The following is a 21,354-nucleotide window of genomic DNA, read 5'->3' on the forward strand; positions in this document are numbered from 1 at the left end:
ATTTGAACTAGTAGAAATGCTTTGGGAAAGACATTTCTGTCTTAATAAGGATGATAAATGAGTACTGAATCTTTGCAAGAACATGAGTACTTGGAAGAGTGAAAATTTGAATATAATGTCAATGAGAAATGAAAATATAGTATGATAAAAGAGAAAAAAAAATAAAAAAAGATCTTGAGCCAGCTATGGCGATTTTTAAGAGGAAAAAGCTGACTGTTTCTGTATAGGGTATATCATCATGGCTGGGCTTCGCAAACAAAGATTTGGGAAGGACTACAAGTGCACTGGTGGCTAAAAAGGCCAATGTGAGACAGACAAGTCCGATTGCAAAAGGCACAGCAGAAAGACTCCTTGGATGGTATCGACAAGACACGATTCTTTCTGCATTGTCTTTTCTCCTCAAGAGTGATCCTGCGTGCGTTCTCAAAAGAACATCAACGTTATGGATTGTGTATCTCCAGACCTCCTGATTGGAGTCCAGAGTAGTCCAGTGATGAAGATCAATATGGCCAAGGCTGAGATGTTGTTTCAGGGAATCCATGTGTCTCCTCTTTAGGGCTCCTTTCTTGCGGCAGCCAGTGGCAAGTTCACCATAGAGCAGGATTTTAGGGAGGCAGTGGTCCTTCATCCTGGAGACGTGTCCTACCCAGCGCAGCTGTGTTCTCAGCGACATGGCCTCAATACTCGTAACTGCTGCCTATTCTAGAACAGATGTATTAGTCACATAATCTTTTTACCATTGATCGTAAAATCCTTGCAAGAATACTTTTGAACAGACTAATACCCACTATAGCAGAAAAACTTCTACCTGAAAGCCATTGTGGTTTCAGAGCCAATAGGAGTACCACAGACATGGTATTTGTTCTCAGACAACTGCAAAAGAAGTGTAGGGAACAGAACAATAGGGTATATAGCCATAAGTCTATTGAAGGTGAAGCGATCATACCAGTACAAAAAGGGGTTTTTTCATAACTAAAAGGAAGATGAGATTTTTTTTTTGTCTCAGAAAAAATGCATTGTGTTAATTATAATTTGTTGCACTAATTACCATTTCTGAGAAAAAATTCTTCATGCTTTTTCAGATATTCTCTATTTGAAAAATAAAGGCTAAAATAATTTGAAATAATATTGAATATCCTAAGACAAAATTTTATTATTGTCTAATGAAAATATTTATCTTTTTAATGAAGGAAACAAAAATAAGCAACTTTGTATAGTTCAAACATAAATATTAAAAATGTTTTTTGTTCATTAGCCAAACCAGTGAGTCACCCAATATGGTGACTTGAAGCATCAAGAGACAAACAGTTCAAATGAGATGCATTTGCTTGAGTATCATTAAAGACCAAATGAGAAACTGTGACTCTGCCCAAATAGAAAATTCCAAGAACTCTCAGAAATCTCAAGAAATTTAAGATCATGGTCAAGTTCTGTTGTCTGGATGTAACTGATATATCTATGAATCTTCCAACCAGATTCAGGACTTCAGTCTTAAAGCAAATTCTTTGCTCTTGCTCAAATGTTAAGATATTTCTGATTAGCTCAACTGTCTTCATTGCTGCTGCTCTGATCTGGGACAGATGTCTTAGTTCTGCAGTGTAAGTTCTGTTGCCCAGGATCTGCTGTGGTAACAAGCACAATGAGAAAAAGACATTGGTGGTATTTTTTTTTATAGCTGTTTTCTAAGTTGATGAAAGTTCAAGTCCTTCCTCATCTAACTTGAATTTTCAAAAAAGTTCATTCAAACTGAGACAGCTTTTCATTTTTCCTCTTGTTGCAGGGCGTGGTTTTGACCCAGGGAAAGCAGAACTATATCTGAAGCTCTGTTTCTTTGATGCGTACCTCTTATTCAAATCAGTTTATGTTTGACACCCTCCAGTGTAAAGCTCAAGACCTCTTTGTTTATATTTGTTTCATGTTAGTATTGTGTTTTTCCTATCTTTGATTCCCTTTTCTCTCTCTCTCTCTTTCTCTCTCTCTTTTATAATCCACATTTTGTCGTTCTTATTTGTTTGAAAATAATGAACCAAACACATACATATATATTTCAGCTGATTTGCACTTCTATAAGATTGCAAAAGTAATAAAACCTCATCTTCTTGTGTTTACAATTCTAAAGTTGAAGTGACCTTAAGTTCCCAGAGCAAACTAGAAAATTGAACTCATTGTTTTTAGATTTTAGTGTGAAAACACTTAAACAGTGGAGTATGTAAAATTTATATTTTAATATTTCTTTCCCTTGACTTTTATGCCTATTCTGATTCCCCTGCCTATTCCTAATCCCATTGCTATAACAGTTAATACTGTCTGAATCTTTTAGAGATGCGAAATACTTATAAAACTAAAGAGACCTTAAAGGAGAAACAAACATTAAGTGATTCTGAAGCCAATATCATAGTAAGAGGAGACTGAAAGAAAAAAAATGCCTGCTTTAGCTCTAAACATTTTGGAGAATTATACTTTTGCATGTGAAGAAAAGAAAACAAGAGTTTCATTTCCAATAACTTAGAGAATTTAAAGAAAAGGAGTTATATTAATAGGAATTAGGGAGTACTTGTCTTTGTACCTGAAACTTTTAACCCCAATAGTTATCACAGAAGGATAGAATTGTTTGGGTCAGAAGGAACATTTCAAGATCGTCTAGTCCAACCCTTTGTCATGGGCAGGGACACCTTCCACTGGACCAGGTTGTTCAAAGCCCCATCCTTGCTGGCCTTGCTGGCCTTGCTGGAGCATCCACAATGTCTCTGGGCAATCTCTTCTACTTTTTTGCCACCTGCACTGTAAAAAAACATTTTCTATATGTCCGATCTAAACTTACCCTGTTTCAGTTTAAAACCGTTGCCCACTGTCCTCCCACTACAGACTTAGTGAAAAGTCTTTTTCCAGCTTTCTTACAACTGCCCTTGTACATTGACGACCTCCCTAGTCTGAACAATCCCCAGCTTTCTCAGTCTTTCTATGTGGGAAAGGTCTTGTGATTTTCATGGCCCTCCTTTGGGTCCACACTAACAGATCCATGTCCATCTTGTACTGAGGACCCCAGAGCTGGACAGACGGGTTCTCACAAAAGCAGGGTAAAGGAGAAAAATCCCCTCACTCAACCTGCTGGCCACCATTCTTTTTTTGCAGCCCAAAATATATTTGGCTTTCTGGGTTACAAGTGCATCTTGATGGCTCACGTCCAATTTTTCGTCCACCAGTTTTCCCCAGTCCTGCTCCACAGGATTGTTCTCAATTCATCCATCACCCTATCTGTATTGATATTGGGGCTGCCCTGACCCAGGACACCTTGCACTTGGTCTTGTTGAACTTCATGAGGCTCCCATGGACCCACTTCTCAGGCCTGTCAAGATCCCTCTGGATGGCATTCCTTCCCTCTAGCAGATCGGCTGCACCACAGAGCTTGGTTCATGCACAACTTTACAGAGGGTGAACTCAGTCCCTTTGTCTATGTCATGGGTGAAGATGTTAAGCAGTATTAGTCCCAGTATATACATCTGAGAGACACAGCTCATCACTGGTTTCTATTTTGTCATTGAGTCATTATTTGTAACTCTTTGGACATGACCATGTGACCAATACCTCATTCATTCATTCTAAGATCCGTACCTCAAACCCATACCTCTCCTATTTAGAGGTAAGAAGGTAGTGCAGGACGATATCAAAGGTTTTACAGAACAGCAGGGAGATGACATTCATAGATCTTCCCTTATTTACTGATGCAATCATTCTTTCAGAGAAGGCTACTAGACTAGTTAGGCATGATTTGCCCTTGAAGCCACGTTGTCTGTCTCTAATCACCTCCGTGTCTTCGACATGTTTCAACATAAATTTCTGGAAGATCTGTTCCATGATCTTACCAGGTGAAGGTGGTGTACTGAGTGGTAGGTAGTTCCCAGGGCCCCACCCTCCTTTTTAAAAATTAATGTGCTATTTCCCTTTCTCCAGTAACTGGGGAGTTCACCTGGCTTCCACGACTTTTCAAATATGATGGAGAGCAGCTTGGCACCAAAATATGTCAACTTCCTCAAGGTCCTGGGGTGTATCTCATCAGTTCCTATGTCATAGAAGCCTGCAGGATTTATATAATTTGTGATTTTTCTTATTTTATCCCTTTTTACCTTTCTTTTCATCCCTTTCCTCTATTTTTCCTTTTTACTGTTTTTTTCTCTTTTCATTAGTGCCCTAACAAGCATGGGATCATAGATTTGCAGTTTTTGCAGTTCTTGTAAAAGCATCTGCTTTTCATTATCTGTTGCTATTTCAAGTTATTTCTCCTACTGTGTGTATGTTCTCCTGTGAAGACTGATTTGACTGTTTCTTTTCCATGTTAGATAGTTGATATATTTTGTGACTCAGAGAGATGTACCTGTGACCATATCTACTCTGACTGGTATTGCCTTCCTTTGAATTGGTTTAGTACTGCCTTTCTATTTACTGTCTTTTTTTCATCCTACTGAATTTTCTTCATGGATTAAAGCAACTCATTCTTCGTGACTAGAAGATGAATGTCAAGCACAAGATTTGTCTCAACAAAAGCAGAAGTAACAATGCAAATATCTATGCCTTAGCATATCACCTGCACTCCAAACAGTTATATGTCAAAAAACATGACACTGGTAGAATAAGATTCCTCTTGTCCTAAAGCAAATATCTAAAGTGACTCTAAAATATTATACCCTGCATCAGCCTTTTCTCTCCATTTGTTACAGAGGAAGAAGGTCATGAAAGGCTCAGATGCAGGCAGCTGGATTTGAGAAATCTGAAGTTAGTTGAACGTGAAAACATCTCCAAGTTGGTGGCTGATTTTATCCAAATAAATGAAAAGGAGAAACTGAAGAAAAAGTATTAATACTGATATAACTATTTATCATTGTTAGTAAGAAATTAATTGGCCTTTTTTAGAGAAAAAAGTGCTTTTCTCCCGTTTTTGTTTTCTGTAAATACCCAAAACCATCTTGCTCTCTTTTATGTTTTAATACTACAGCTTACAGAGAAAAGCCTGGTTAAAATTCATACTAAAAAAGGCCCTTCTGATTCTAACATCTTCGACATCTGTGGGAAACAAAAATAAAACACAAAAATTAGACCCTGCTAAACCTGGCTCTGCAGGGAGGATTTTACTAGTGTGTGAATAAATAAAACCATTTGTCCTTATGGACACATGCTGACTGCGCACAGAGGAGGTTGAGGTTGCTTCCCACCCCCACTCAAGATGTTTTTATTACAATAAGGTTATCTGTTTACCATCTTGTTTATGTTTCTTTAAAAGAAAGCCACACATAGGAGGCAGCCTTAAAAAAAAAAAAAAAAAAACAACAAAAAAAAGTCAGGAGAAGCAAATGAGAAAGCAGTATATAAAAAGGACATATACTTATAATGCTCTGATAAATAAGCCACCAGCTGTTCTTACCATATATTTTCTCTGGAAATATTTTATTTCTCAAGGAAAAACCATCAATGCCCCTTTTTCATATTTATAACAGATTTTTCATCCTATGCATGACTTGTATCATCATTTGTTATTAAATTTGCTGACACTTTCTTTTCGAAACACTTATTAGTTATATGTAACTTCATACAAATATAACCATGCATGCCCAGTTTACTTTGTGTTTTTTTTAGTGAAGGGATATTGCGAGTTTATTTTTAATTAAACAAATGGTTTTACTTGCTGTTCCTTTTTATCTCTCCTCAACCCATTCTGGTCAGTCTCCTCTCACTTTCTTAATGATGTGGTTTTAGAGGAAAGCCTTGCCCAAATATCCTATGAGAGATTTTCAGTCTACATATGATCTAACATTTTCAGCTTGTGTAGGAAAACAAGAACACTAAAATGAAAAAGTTGTCTGGGGAAATTTAATTTAACTATTTAAAAATATGGTTTGTTTTTCCCCTGTTTCACCTTTTTGGAAGACAAGGTGTCTCGGTTTGAGAAAATTTGGAGAGGTGGAGACCTCAGACAGAAGTCTCCTCCCTTGAGTTTAATACCCCTAGTTTCTCCAATACAGAGGGAAACCAAAGACACCCAAACATAACTGAAAAAATAACTCTTTACCAAGAAGAATGCTCATAAAAATACTTATAATAATGGGTTAAACCAACCAATGAGGAGAAGCATGCCAAGCCCTGCCCTCTGGACTAAATCCAGATGGTGGCCTGGCCTCCCGCACTCAGAAAAAGAACACACATGGACACAGGACAGAGACAAGATGGTTACCCTTCCATGTCATTCTCCTCCCCCACACCTGGAAACTCTGACAGGAACAGCTGGACAGTCAGTGCTGGAGTGAGGCTGTGGTGCTGGTACAGGCAATCAGAGCAGGGCTGCGGACTCTCCGAGAGAACCCGCAAGACACCCATTGGATCCAGTGATGAGACTTGGTTGTTGAAATTTTGATGTTTGTTGGTCAAAGTGATGGTTGTAGTCCTGTCGTAGTGGTGGTCACAGTCCAGATCCATCAAGGTGGTGGTGGAAGCCATGGGTGGTAAGGAAAGTCCCATGTGGTGAGGGAAAAAAATCTAGTGTTGTGTGAAGTCCAAATGTGGTCTTTTATTGGGCTTAGGCTAAGTGGGAATGACTCCGCTACTACCCCGGGGAAGGGAGTTCTACACTGGATGATGTAATAGCGGATCACGGGACATTTCAGGAATCTTTGACAAGATGTTACAGATGCATGTTACATCAGCACAGGTGGATGCATTATGGTCCATGCTCAGAGATTAATATCTTCAGGCTATGTGTGAATTGTCTTAGTGCTTCCCCAGAGGAGAGTTATCACATTTGAGTCATTTGTGTAAGGATAAAGAAACAACACCCAGCTTGAAGCCTGAGGTGGCAGGCGTGCATGCCCTCAGCATCCCAGTAACTTGGGTGATTATTTTGCACATCGTCACCTTGCACCTGGATTGCCTGAGTCATCAACATTCCAATCTTTCGAACACATCCTTCTCCTAGGGTAATAGTATTATCCTTATCTTAATAAGTTCCTTTCACAGTCCAAATGAGTAGTCAGATTTGGGGAAAAGAGAAAAGAAGAGGTGGATATCAGAATTTTTGTGTAACTTAGGACACAAGGCATAGGCTGCTGGGAAATGACCCAATTTGGATAGGACTTTTGAAAAACTACTTGTGGTACATAGATTGAGCATGGAATCTCATTTTTATCAGCCAAATATTCTTGGACTCTCCAACTCAGTTCTCCACTAAGCATGTCCCTATTTCTCGCATCTTTCCACTAATCTAATAATGTAAACAAAATCTCTGCTAGCATTCAAAATTGTAAGTGGCTATTATATAAAATTTCTGAAAGAGTAGAATTTCTAAAAGCTAGCCAAGAGATAAAATAGGGTTAAGCAGTAACACAAAGTTCATTAACATTAGACACAAAATTCCCCAAACTATCCTGAGTTTAATTTTTTCCCCTCATTTTCTGCCCTTGAAAGGAAAGCACAAAGGAGAAAACACAATAAAAAAACCCCAAAGCCATTTCCCTGACAGCAAGTCATGATAGTGCCTCCTTTGCCATCTATCATGTTTGATTCTCTCAGATTTTGATTCTCTTAGAGAATTCAGTGTTTTTCCTTCCATTTTAGTCTCTTCTCTTCCGATTCTTTTACCATTCTTATCACTGTGGGAAGTACTTTATTTCATTGATTGAACAGAAGTTTCTGTACCTGATCTTACAAAATGGGCTATGTTCTCTCATTCATCAGTTTTAGGATGCATTCTATATAGTTGTATCTATTAATCTCTTTTTCTCTATTTCCTGTTGTAAAGATATAATTTTTTTTTGTGGTTGCCACATTTCTCTGTACAGGTTACAGGCTTTTGCAAGTGCAAGGGGAGTTGTTTGTTTTTCCTAAAGTGCTTTCAGGAAGCTAAAACATTTCAAAATCTGATTCTTTCTGTAGGAAAATTTCTTACTCTTTTACATCTGTAGAGAGAAAACATGATGATTTACATATTTTAGAAAGAAGATGCTTGCTATATAAAGGACAGTTCTTTCATATGTTAAGCAAGATCAGTCAATTTTTATCATATTTTTGGTTCCATAAAATCACAACACTGTCTTTGAGGAATTCTTTGCTAGTGGAGATATAGGAATAACAAGAGCCCCCTCCACAGCTGCTGCTTGTCAATAGCATTGCTGTATCAGCAACATGCTTAAGCAATCTGGGATGACAGGAATGCTATTTCCTTTCTCTCTCCAGGTGGGAGCCACTCCCCACTCTTTCCATGATTAAAGAGAGTGACCCCAATGTCAGCTGTCTGTGATTCAGGAAATATACTACCTTTTTGTAATGACAGTTTTAGGATTCCAGGTTTTAATGCATGAAAGTGGGTGGTTTGGTTTGGTTTGGTTTTTTTGTGATGAGGGTGAGAGGGTGAAGGTGAGAATGGAGACAGAGGAAGGGGGAGCTAGTTTGTGTAACCAGTATGTTCACTTACTTTGTTATTAACAAAGAAGGAGTACATAGAATTGTGCTAGCACAGTTATGAACTGCATTGACAAGGGACTCTTCATGTTCTTTCCACGTCATATCTTGGTGCACATCCCATATAATGTGTGGTTCTGTTCAGTAGTATTCTTTCAAATATAGTTTTATATCTCCTAAATAATAAGAGGTATATCAGGTATAGAATATTCTTACAAAACAAAGAAAAAAACCCAAACCTATATGTCCCAATTGAGTGAAATCATGCTAACTTCATTCTTTTAGCTTACTGGTGACAAGGAAGTTCCATGGGGGGGTTACACAAAGTCACAGGCTGACTCACATTTTACCACAAACATACGGTCTCTGTTCAGTAAAAACTTTCTTCTCAGACCTTGATATGTGGTGAATAACATACAACAAGTTTCATGTCCATACATAGCATCATTTCTATTAATTGTTCCCAAAGAAACTTGTAAAGGTACCAACTATGACTTGGATTTTTTAAAGTGTGCTTGAAATCAGTGTGGGATAGAGCTGCATTATGTTTACTGTAGAAAATAATGCTACTTGCTAATTGTTAGTAGGAAATAAGCAAAGCAGCCTTTCTGAGGATCAAGTGCCCATCCTACACATGATTCTGGGAGGATTACTTCAGAATTATCTAGTTTGGTTGTGTAACCTTAATGCTCACTAACTGTTAAGGACCACAGAGAGATGCCAGTCATCTAACTCGAAATAGACACCTTATGAGTGCATAATCTCCCTCTGATAACCTTCAAAGCACCTGTCCCTTGTTGACTCTAGGATCAAATGCAAGACTATTTGACTATACAAAATGCAGAAACTTTCTTTAGAAGGACTGGTTCACTAGGCTCTTCAAGATAGTTGAAATTCATGTGCAAAAATGCATTGACTGGATTTTGTAACAAAAGTGATGTGAAAAGATCTTGCAGATTAAGTCAGAAATGTAACCTAAAAGCTTTAGTCTACTTCTGTGATTTATAAATTTCATTTCCTAGTTTTGAATTGAAGAAAGTACCGAAAACTGAGGTTACAAAAGACAGAGGAAATGTTAAGTTTGTCTGAACACTAAACTACAGATAGATGCAAAAATATGAGTCAAATACTTGCAAGTGCCAAGTAAAATTTAACAAGTGAACAGAAAACAACACAAAGGATCAGGAAAATAAAATGTTTTCTTACTGACGAAAAAGAGACTTTCTTCTTGAGGAAAAGATGTAAATACTTCATTTTATCCCTCCCAAATTGACCAGCAAACTACATATATTCATGCAGAAAGAGGAAAAAAACCCAACATTGCTTAGATTTCTAATTTTGTAAACACTTAGCTACTAAGATCTCAGAATTTTTTCTTCTGTTTAAGAATAAATCTTTTGAAGTTTAGAAAGAATAAAGCAGGACATTGGATTTGATAAATGTTTCCTAATTAATCTCCTATACAAGACTTCTTGACCATTATTCTGTCATTGATTGCTTTCCCATAACCACAATGTTACAAAACTGGAAGTGTATTTACAACAAGATTTAAAAGGACCTAAACAAAGTGCAACTATTTTTCTAAAGTTGACCTCTGCAAACAAAGATCAAACAAAAAAAAAAATAAACTCAGTTCCTCTACTGTTATCCTTTCATTACAATATCACTGGACTAGGTTCAGGCTTTACTAATTGGTACATACCTGTTATAGGAGTTGGACTAGCAGCCTCAGTCTTGCAGCAGCAGGAGGAAGGGTTGCTATGGAACTAATTACAGCTATCAGCAGTGGTTCTGTTTTAAACGGTGTATGAATTAGGCAGTCTCCTAGAAGCACACACAAGTGAATTTGCCATTAACAATGAACAGCTCTGTGAAATGAATGCAGTATAAATTTACTTAGTCCATTCTGGGATTAGGCAGACAGCTCTACTCTTATTTAGCCTCTGAAGTAAATTTCAGTGAAAAACTTAAGAGGCTTTCCCCAGCAAAGTGAATTTTGCCACATACTTGGTGCCTTATTACAATACAGACCGTATTCCAATTCCAATTACACTAATGCAAGCTGTGAGTAACTTCATTGTGCTCACTGGAATTACTCTAGATTTACAACAGTGTTATCTGAGATTTACACCTCTATAAATTAATCTGAAATGTGGCCACATGGTCTAGCTGGTTGTTAGCTTAGTAGAAAAAGCATAGTTTCATAAATAGCTGATATATTTCATACTAATTTGGGACCTCCTCACAGCTGCTTATTAACTCATTTATATTAATTTACTACAACAGAAACATGCCCAATTAATAAAAGAGGTAATTCACTCACTGTTCATGATAAGCAAAACTTTTTCCTTGATATTGCACCTATTCCTACATAACATTTATCTCCGTGAAATGTTTGGTGCTATTCCTAACACTGTAAGAAAGGTTGAGGTTTGTTGTATCATGGCATCTTCTTTCTAAGGCTGCTGAAGTAACCAGCTTTTTTCACGTTGGTGACCACACAAATCTGAGCTATGTATTAGAACTGACCTAGTGGGGAAACCCAAAATTGTATGTTTTCAAGGAGCACGGGTAGCGGAAAAGGACTGTAATATTAATTAAAATTGTTACACGGGATTGTCAAATTGTCTCAGCCACCCCTAGATTTCATTAAACATCTCATTTCTGTTTGGGATCTAGAATTTCCACAGCTATAGGAACAAGTAAGACAAGCTACATTTTCTTTTATATAAAATGGATTGCTTTTAAAACTTCAAGAAAATTAGATGTGCCCTCTATCTTTCTTCTTGCACTGTCCATTGGGCTTTTGGCTATTTTTTTCATAGGAGAATTTCATATAATGGAATTTGCAGAAGAAAAATCATGCAAATTATGATTAGACTAAATTAAGCTGTTCTCAGCTCTATTAGTGAGCTAAGGCCAGGCTGAGTTGCCTCCCGGAGGCCTCATTGTTCACTCTTCTAGGCAATAAAATAGTTACTCCAGAGTCATTACTGTATATGAGACAAGTTGCTTGAGCTCCCCTCAATGAGGAACCTGACCCAAGGACTTTATAGCAACAAATCATCCAGTTTCTACACAGATAATTTAACTCCTGTTCTTCTCAGTCCAACAGAGAAATTACAGCAATGTTACTGTAGACAGGTGCTTTCCTAATCTTCATGTGGGGAAAATGTCCTTTCTTAGAGATGGCAGTCATGACACCATATGGGAATAATAGTGTGTCATACTACACATTCTGGTTTATGATACTTGTAACCATGTACTCCAAACCAAAGAAGAAATGTGCACCAAACCCCAAACCTACATTTGGAAAAGAAAATAAGAGTAGAGAAAAAAAAAGTAAACGAACTAAAAAAGTCAGTTCCAAAGGAAATGTGTAACAACAAACACAGATTACTTATCATCACCTGTATGACTACTTGCACAGGTACAAAATTGAGGTCTAATGCTACTGCTTTGATTCTTAGGAATATAGTACATTGTTTTGTCACAGAATAAATATAATGTGAAGAAACAAAATAAAATATTCATCAGCTATAAATTCCTGAAATTTTGAACTTCTTTATTATTTCTTTCATAATGGAATGAATTTAGAGAAATAAGAGGAAGTAAAGAAAGGTCTTTTCCTTTGGTGCTTCAAATGGTACTATGACGCATATTTCACCTTCTGATCCTTAGAGACTGGTAGTAATAGAAGCATGTTTGGATACCAGCAAATTTACTTCTATTTTGTTTTACTGTTAGTGAAGCAATGAAACAACAAAAAAACCCACTCTTCTTTGTCTCACACATACGTGTACAAAACCACAAATAGACCCTATTTAAGTAAGTTAAATTCTTAATGTTTTCTTTTTTTCCCTGAGGTTAGACATCTGGAAGATAGAATGGAGGAATATTACTTTTTAACTTCTATACTTGCTGAAGAAAAAGATGTAGGGAGAGTTCAAGGATGGAAAAATATCTTTAAGTTATACTGTATTGCTGCACAATATTTTGATCTGGATTCTCATTAGTGTTCTAATTACCACTTTTTTGGTTGTTATTATTATTAATTATTATTTTTTTTTAATCTTGTTACTTAGTTTCCAAAGTCAGCTCTACATATCTAGGTACATAAAGTGTTGGAGTTTTTTTCCTGTTTTTTATATTCTTTGCAAAACTGCCTAGATGGCTGCATTCCAACCGCTCCAGAAAACAAGAGTTAGCAAGCACCTAATCAATGTACTGTATCCAAATGCTTAATCTGCTTGCATATTGTAAAGCTTCCACCAACACAGACAAAGTAAAACCTTAGTCCAGGCTATCCATTGGAAAGGTGACAACTCCTGGAGGAAAAATTGCAATTGAAGTTAAAAAAATGGGGCAAACAAAAGCCATTGCAAAAATTACCAAGGGCCACATAGACACTCACAAGATAGATCTGGGATTTCGCAATTATGAACAAATCAGTACTATACCACCTCGTGAAAATAAACAAATCACACTTTGCCTCTTGTACCTTTTCAGGTGGGAAAGAGTTGGTACTAGACAATTAAAAAAAACATTTGCCTGTTCAATTATAATGGTACTTACTCCAGCTTATATGTCATCCCTTGGGTAGCAAGTTTAATTTGCTTGCATAGCTTATGTTAGTTAGCTTGGTGGAATAAACTGTGCCAGAAAAAAAGAAAAAAGTTTTCTCTTTATTTAGTTTGTATAAAAATGTGAATTTTTTGAAAAGAAAAATCACATATGTTATCAGAAAGGGTTTGTGGTATAGATGTGGTACAAATGCTTGTAAAGAGCTTGAAAATATTTAGAAAAATAAAGTTTAAACATTATAATTCTTATATTATGGTCTAAATTGCAACATCCAACATCCTTTATGACTCTGACTTTCTGTTAGACATATTAATTTACTTGTATGATTGCTTTCTCCCCATCTCCACAACAAGGTTAACTGAATATTCCATATACAATAAAGTGTTCTTATTATGCCTACATTATGGCCAAGGAGCTGATACTCAGAGGATGTGATGGGTGGATTTACCATACATCACAGGTATCTAGTTGTGAAACACAGTGCAAACTTCAGAAGATCAGAATATGAGCTTGTTATTCATTGGATACTTAAGGGCCTTAAGTCCAACTACAATTTTCCAAGCATCCGTAAAGTATATTTCTTGACATGCCCAGAAGTCTTGACAGTGCTTAAAAACTTGATAGATTACCTTGTGCTAAGGGTCCCTAAGGAACTACAAACTAAATATTTATCTCCCTGTCTCGTCCATGTACTTGCTGTAGTAGATGTTCCCAGAACAAGCCTGCTAAACCACATTGTGTGCGAGAAACAGCTGCCAGCTGTAGTGCCATCACTATCTCCTAAGAAGGTAATAAGAGAAAAACTGTCATTCATACATGAGAAATTATGTTTAATTTCCTCTTCTCACTGGGGGAATTTAAATGAGTGCCTCTGGAACACTGGAGTATGCAATAGCATGTAGCATAAAATATACACTAGGTTCAGATGGGATATTTTGTCCTCTCAAATCTAATTTAATTTGTACAGAATAATTAGAAAGAATAAAAGTAGCAAGTTAGAGCATGAATACAGGAGTGGGTGCAAACAGGCTTGATCACAGACTGGCTTGACAGTGTGGATATGCTGCTGTTGTGTTTTGTCCCCACAATCACAAGACTCAAGCTGGCCCAACACAGCTGCCACAGGGCACTGAAGAGCTACCTGGATAGCAATTGGTTTCGACTCTACAAACCGCTGCTTATTATACATGCTAGAGAGGCTATCTCACTGCCTACTGTTTACTTAAATCAGAATATATTTTTCAGAATTAAAGAACAGATTTGAATCTCCTAATTACAAACCATTAAGTGATTGGTTATGACTGTCTAAAAGGAAGTTCTTTCTTTGCTTTTTTATTTGTATCTAGGACAGAAAGAGAGAGACTGCAAATTATGAGCAGATGAACTATGTTTTCTTTAGAGTTATGAAAATGTCAAAGCCAATATGTTTAGCCACCAACTAAACAAGGGTGGGTGTCAAAAGGAGAAAAAACACATCACAAGTGCAGGAGTCGCTCTAAAAATCTTAGTCATGCTTAGCCATTCTTAGCCATTCTGAGCCATGACTGCTGCTTACTATAACAGTCATGAAAAATCTGCATATATATGCATATATGTGCCAATTCTGTTCAAAACCTACTGCTTGTTAAGAGGCCAATATATGTGAGAAGATTTTTTTTCAATGTATTCTTTTATGATTTACAGGGGTGATTACTTTAATTAAGATAGAAGATGCCAGGCATCTGTTATAGAATAAGCATTCATGGCAGACCACGTAAACTTTTCTGAGATTTTTCAGGTCTCACAATGTGCCAAGTGCTTTCCTGGAACACACTAAGACTTAGGTACTAGCACACTTTCACCAGAAAAGAAAAAAAAAAAGGATGGATATCAATGACTTACTTTTTGAAACATGGGAAAACACTCACTCAGAACTTGAGTAAACTGATCCAACTGACCATCTCTACATATAATTGTCCTTCAGCGTTGATAGCTAAATCTCTAATTCCAGTGGGGAAAGAACTCACTTGAAAACCTAGACATGGGCTTTTAAAATGTCAAAATATAAAGCTGGGGAAAAAAAAAAAAAACAAAGAAAAAGAAATGAGCTTGCGATTGCTATTTTTGCTGACAGGTTTAAAGAAGAATAACAGTTCTTTTGACCTTGACAATTATCAGTTCCCTATTTGGCTTTTCTTTTTGTGTGTGTGTGTTTTGCCAGGTTTTACAAAGTTTCAACACTAAAGAAGATAAATGACAATGAAGAGTATCAGTTGTCCTGCAGTATTTTCTGCACTGCCCAGGGATTGCACTTGTTTTTAGTATACTCAGCACAGAGATGGGCTATGCTAAGCATTTTATCAAATTTGAAGTCAAGGTGCTGGTGTAATAATAAACTTCTGTGTAATTTGCCTTCTGGCACAAAATTTGTTAGCCAAATATCTTCATTCTTTTTTAGTAAAGCTTTGAATGAAACTGAAAACCTGAGCAAAATTGTTCCTGAAATTCTACTGTTCTAATTTCAATTCAAAGCTATTTTAAAGTAGTTCTCAAGAAAAATAATCAAACGGAATCTTTCTTTTTCAATATTCCTGTCCAAGAAAAAAACCCAAAATTTTAAAACGTTAAAAATAATAAACTGGAAAAATGTATCTGCTCCAATGAGAAATGACTGAAATGCATAAATTGGCCAATAACAGTCTCAAGAAGTTTTGGTTTTGCTGATGCCTTAAACTGTGAAAATAAGATTGAAAGTATAAAACAAGTAAATAAATAAAAAAGATTCATTGAGGATCTGAAGATTATGGGCACAAAGCATCCCACAGAGGTTGTGTCTCCATATTTTATTCCATATGTGCTTTTTTAGATCATATCCAGCTCTGTGCTTTCTCAGATAATTTCAAGCTCTATCCCAAAAGGTTTGACTTCCTATTTAATCCTGAGATTGTTTGCTGACATACTTCAGTATATGCAATATATAAACAGTGTTTTATGGTGTACTAATATCATTCTGGTTAGCTGCAGTACAGGTTTCAAAATATAAAAGACAATTTGAACTGAAACAATTAACACAAAAAAACCAGTTATGATTATAAACTTATTTGAATGGCACACGTATAAACCAGAGAAGAGGCAAATCCAAGCACTATATTGTATGGGCAGAGATGATGCTTCTTACAGGGAGCTGGTACAGTAGATACAAACCAATCTAAATAATTTGCCATGGATCACTGTCTCAAACAGATGAATTTAGCAGTGCTGATGTAAATGCTTCTCTCTGAAACTGATTTCTCTTGTATATCGGAATTTCGTCTGATGTTTACCTCAGTTTATCTGAGGACAACAACTCAGGATCCATTCCTCCAAGAAAGAATTGCATACATTGTTTCAGAAAAAAAAAAAAAAAAGCTCTTTTCTGTGAAAAGATAAATTGTGCTTATGTTTTATATAAGTCTATTTAATTCAGAAATGGATGATCAGGATTAACTGCTGTCCTGAAACTGTTGGAAATCTCCTATAGAACTGCTTTATCAAACCAAATGCTTGGTAAGTTTGAAGGTAGAATGACTTCCATTCTTCTATACTGTGGATTAAAAAATTATACAATTGGCTGATCAGAAAACCGGTACAGGGGCTACCTGAAGGAACAGAGAACGTGAAGAAAACTTTTACTTCCAGCTGAAGTATGGAAATTAGTAGAAAAATATGTACTGATACATTTGTCAGTACAGGAGGAAATGTTTGCTACACTCACCATGCTCTAAACAGATTGCTGTTTAAACACTTTATGAGATGGCAAAACTTGTCAGTATGAATTCCAGGCCAGACTGGGCTTTGGAAGAAAGCTGGGTCTGCTGCCTGTGCAGGTAGGAACTAATCACCGAGTTTCTTGAATGAGGGAAGCTCTTACAGACATAAAACCAGAAGGTAGCTAGGAAAATCTGAAGGTAATATGGAGATGATAGCTGCAGTTGTTAGTGCTTTACCTCTGTATTAGTTTCACTAAATCTTTTACTGTTTTCTGGAACATTGCTGGTTTATGTGTTAGTATATGATATTTATTTGATTGCCGGAAGCTAAAATCACAGTTGTTTCATCTTCCACAGTATAAAATTCACATTCTATCTTTTGCAGACGAGCTAGGCCCACCTCTCACTTGAGCTCATGACAATGTGAGCTCTGAGTCACACTATGTAGCAAAACTACTGTTCAAGTCAGCATAGCTGGGATTCATCTCACCTAACTTCTGGAATGTGATTAATCTGCCCTGGTTTGGATGCCAGCTTTAGGATGAGATGAATCACCTTGTAGTAGTGCCTGTTTTTCTCCACTATCTGCAAAAGAACTCTAGACAACTGTCTCAGGTGCAGATTTCTACTCTGTGGATGGTTAAAGTTAGGTGAGAAGAGCCTCAGTTGAGTTTCAGTAAAAGCTATGGTCAAATGAAGCATATGGAGTGGATTCATAGCCTACCTTTTTTATTGTTCATTCCTTGGCAAAAGCAAAGGTTTCAGCAATATATCTTTTAGCTAGGTTTTTGGAAGAGGTACTGGTAAAAAAAGTAAAATTTAATAATAATAATATACAATCTTTTGTGTGCAATAATGGGTGGAGTTTTTTCCCAGAAAGTTGTCAGCCTTAAGTAATTGTCAACAAGGGCTTAGAGTTCTGAAGGAGGATCAAAGAGAGTTGACATACTGCTTAAAATGTCTATGCTTCTAATACATCACAAGCATTCAAATTGCAGTGACTACAACACATTTAATACCATACCATGGTATGTAATAGGCATTAAGTTAGGCCATTTGGTTTCATTTGGGGGTTTTGATTTAGAACATTCCAATTTAGGCATTGCCATGCTCAACATTGGTTTCTAATCTAGTTGAATTGCTTTATTCTTCATACTGTAATTCTGTTTTTCCTACAGTATTTTGACCTATAGTGAGACCTTACTGAAAGAATGGAAGTTGAGGGGATTGAAGGATTCTCAATCAATTGACAGATTGCCATCACCTTCCCAGTAATTTTCAATTCTTATGCATGAATCTCATGTCAGAGCATAAATATATTTATCACAAAAAATGCAATAAAATTCATGGCTAGCAGAATGCATGCATAATAGTTTTGAAATTTTGTAACGTATAGAAGTTGTTACCTAGAGAAAAATGCTTTGTATATGGTGCATGTAGATATGCGTATGTACACATATACGTGTGTGTACATATGTTTATATGACTGAATGGTGGAGGGAAACAGACATTTTTTAAGAATTACAAATGAATGTTTAATCTTGACAAGACTTTATTTGTCTGAGAATCAAATCCCTTCTCTGGTTCCTCAAAAAGCCAATTATCAGAAAGATTCTCTTTCGCTCCTGTTATTAACAGATAGACATTGATGACAGTTTAACTTGGTTTCAGCACAGCTCTTGGGCCACAGCTGCTTACCAGGCAATCTAAGTACCACTTGAACGCTCAGTTGCAGATTGACCTTGTGGTAATTGAGGTTATGAAAAGGCTCTTGTTCTCTAAAATCTCAAATGAACACCTCTCCCTCTGGGAGACAGCAGGATATTCAGCAATAGCAGCCCTGCTGAACCTGCAAGATTCTTTCTGCCACTCTGGTCAGTGCTGAGGTCAGGATGAGAAACAAATGTCTATGATGGAATATGAGGAATGTAATGGAGTAGCGAGTTAAAATGAAATTATTTGGACTGCAATTATTTTCCCTTAATCGTGCCCAATTCTGCCACCCCCAAAAGACCTGCTAAGTATTTGAAAACATATTTTTAACACTTTCCTCACTTGTATCAAAAGAAGTACTTTGTGTTCTTATTCTTGATTTTTTTATAATTTCCCTTTAAAAAAAAAAGAAAAAGAAAAGAGGGAGTAACGACAGGTTAACATCAGATTTCTTTAAAGCACAGAACCATCTGGTGAAGTTATCAATGATTTCACTTTGCAGCATGAGCCAGCATTTGAACATCTCTGCCCCTGCCAGTAATTTTAACATTACAGTCAATGGGAATTAATATTGAGGTTTTCAGAGGAAATGGGGGTAATTAAACTAATCATGAGAAGTACACAACAATTATTGTTATAATTCTAGATCTCAAGCCAATTAGCTATACTAGCCATTTTCTTTGGCAAAAGCTCACAGTTTTTGGTAGCTAAATATAAGATTAAAATTAGTGATAGCAGAACATCTTTTAGCTACTCATCTTAGGCTAGGACTTTTTGTTTTGATTTTAAGGCTGTATACAAAATTAAGAGAAGGCTTCCAGTGGCAGAATCCTTTTTAACAACTTAATACTCATTGGGCATCCCTACTGGAGATACAAAAAGGGGTTAGCTACAAAGAAGCCAAAGACAAACATGGATGCTCAATGTGAAAATCTGACCAATGAACACCATGAATTTAACAGGCTGTCTTGTCTGAAGATTTTGGTGGCTGTAACAAGTGTATTTGTGTACATTAATCATGTACACTTAGACAGGTGAAGTTGTCACTGTAGAGAACCAAACCTAAGCATTTGTCTCAAACATTCTGAGTACTGGTACAGGAAAGGTATGGTGGGAGGAGAGGGTCCTGCGGAGGTGGGGCAATGCTGTTCTGAGCTAACTTCCCTCCACACCTTGAGTCTCGTGCTCGGTCTCCCCTCCCGCCACAGCTCATTTCCCAGAGAAGGGCTGGCTGTGCATGCACGAACAAAACAGCCCAAAAAATCTAATTTACCTTAGAGATGTGCACTGGGTTAAATATAAAAGAGAGTAGATCAGGCTCCCTTGTTGTCTTTTTCCTCTCTTTTTCTGTCATTGTTTGCCCCAGCTCCGGACCATCCACATGGCAGTACCAACACAAACACAACTGAAGTGGGGATTCAGACCAGACAGTCGACAGATCCAAACACCTGCATCTAGAAGAGAGGTGAGCAGCTGTGAAGTCATTTCTGTTCCTAATATCCCCCATACCTATCCCAAATTTCTCACATCAAAACTTAACATCAGTATGGGAGCCCAATTTACTAAAAACAAAGCTGAACTATACAAAAGCATGAAGGCATTAATAAAAGAGAGAGAGAGAGAGCATCCCTTGAATAAAAACTCTTTAAAATCACTGACAAAATGGATCTATAAAAATGATACTGCGCCAGAATACTTAAATTATTTGGAGTAGGTGAAAATAAGGGCTTTGCTGGCAGATGCTGCTTTTAAAGGAGATAAACTAGCAATCAAAGCATTAATCAATTGGAAATCTATTTTCAACATTTTAAAAAAGACTGTAAATGAAGAGGGGACTCACAGTCGATTAATGGAAAAAGGGTCAGATCAAGAACTAACATGGGGAATGGAGAAAATAATAGATGCCCCCTTACAAAATGAATCTCAAAATGGCACCAATGTTAACTCACAATCTCAAAACGGTACCATTGTTAACTTACAAAATGGCTGCTCTTGTAACCTTCAAAGTGACTGTGACCTTGACTTTCAAAATGGCTGTGCCCAGACCCAAAATGGCAGAGTACTAACATCCACCAGCCAGCCAAAAGTAAACAACACCCAAAATGGCGACTTAGCTCCATCTACTTCTGGGTCACCAGAAGTAAACAAAGGACAAAATGGCGGCACGCATCAAAACCCTGCCGCTACCTTAACGCCTTCAACTGAAAGTCATTGGAACCCAAGCAACAATGAAGAGCACACAACACCTGACCTAAAAATCATCACAAAAGCAGTCCAAAAAATATAAAAGCGACTAGAACAACGGCAGAAAAAAATGAACGGCCCTAAGGGAAAATGAAGTGGAACTGAACCATGCGCATCACAACCCCTCAACAAACACGAAATAAGGAATGACAGGGCAGAGCTATTCCTTACATAAACCACCAAAATTAAAGTCAACATAATCAAAACAAAACAGAACCAAAACCTCTTTTCATGTTTTCTTTTTCCTCACAACATGAATTATAAGTTAAATACTAATATAGTTTCTTATTTAATGTTGTATGTTTAAAAAGTAATTAAACTGTTTTTCTTCTTATCTAATGATTTAACATTAAAATAATTCATAACTTTATTTAAAACGAAAGTTTACATTTTTGTTAACATATTTGTTGAGTTTATTCCTAAAAGCAAAAACTGGCTACCAGAAATGGACAGAGAACACCTCAGACCCCAAAAACAGCTTTAGCTGATTACTTACAAAAAACACTGAGTTTCAAACTGTGTTGGCAAATTGTAATAGTAACTTATTTGTATATTTTTGAGTTCATATCTTTTTATCAATGTAATAACTAACCTCACAACTTAATTTCAATATATGCAACCCTTCCTCCTCCTACAATATATC

At 36.7% G+C, this 21,354-nt stretch overlaps 1 long non-coding RNA gene across 1 annotated transcript; it reads right to left on the reverse strand.

The window, feature by feature from the left end:
- Positions 1 to 8,462: 8,462 nt before the first annotated feature.
- On the reverse strand, positions 8,463 to 20,559 carry LOC108498204. Its single transcript, XR_001875108.1, has 6 exons — positions 20,447 to 20,559; positions 19,741 to 19,921; positions 14,908 to 15,075; positions 13,018 to 13,095; positions 10,145 to 10,266; positions 8,463 to 8,618 (listed from the first exon to the last, which is right to left on the reverse strand). It is a non-coding gene; the product is annotated as an uncharacterized LOC108498204 (long non-coding RNA).
- Positions 20,560 to 21,354: the final 795 nt, after the last annotated feature.

This window comes from Lepidothrix coronata, unplaced genomic scaffold (genome assembly GCF_001604755.1).
Source record: "Lepidothrix coronata isolate B3197 unplaced genomic scaffold, Lepidothrix_coronata-1.0 Scaffold57, whole genome shotgun sequence".
Lineage (NCBI taxonomy): Eukaryota > Metazoa > Chordata > Aves > Passeriformes > Pipridae > Lepidothrix > Lepidothrix coronata.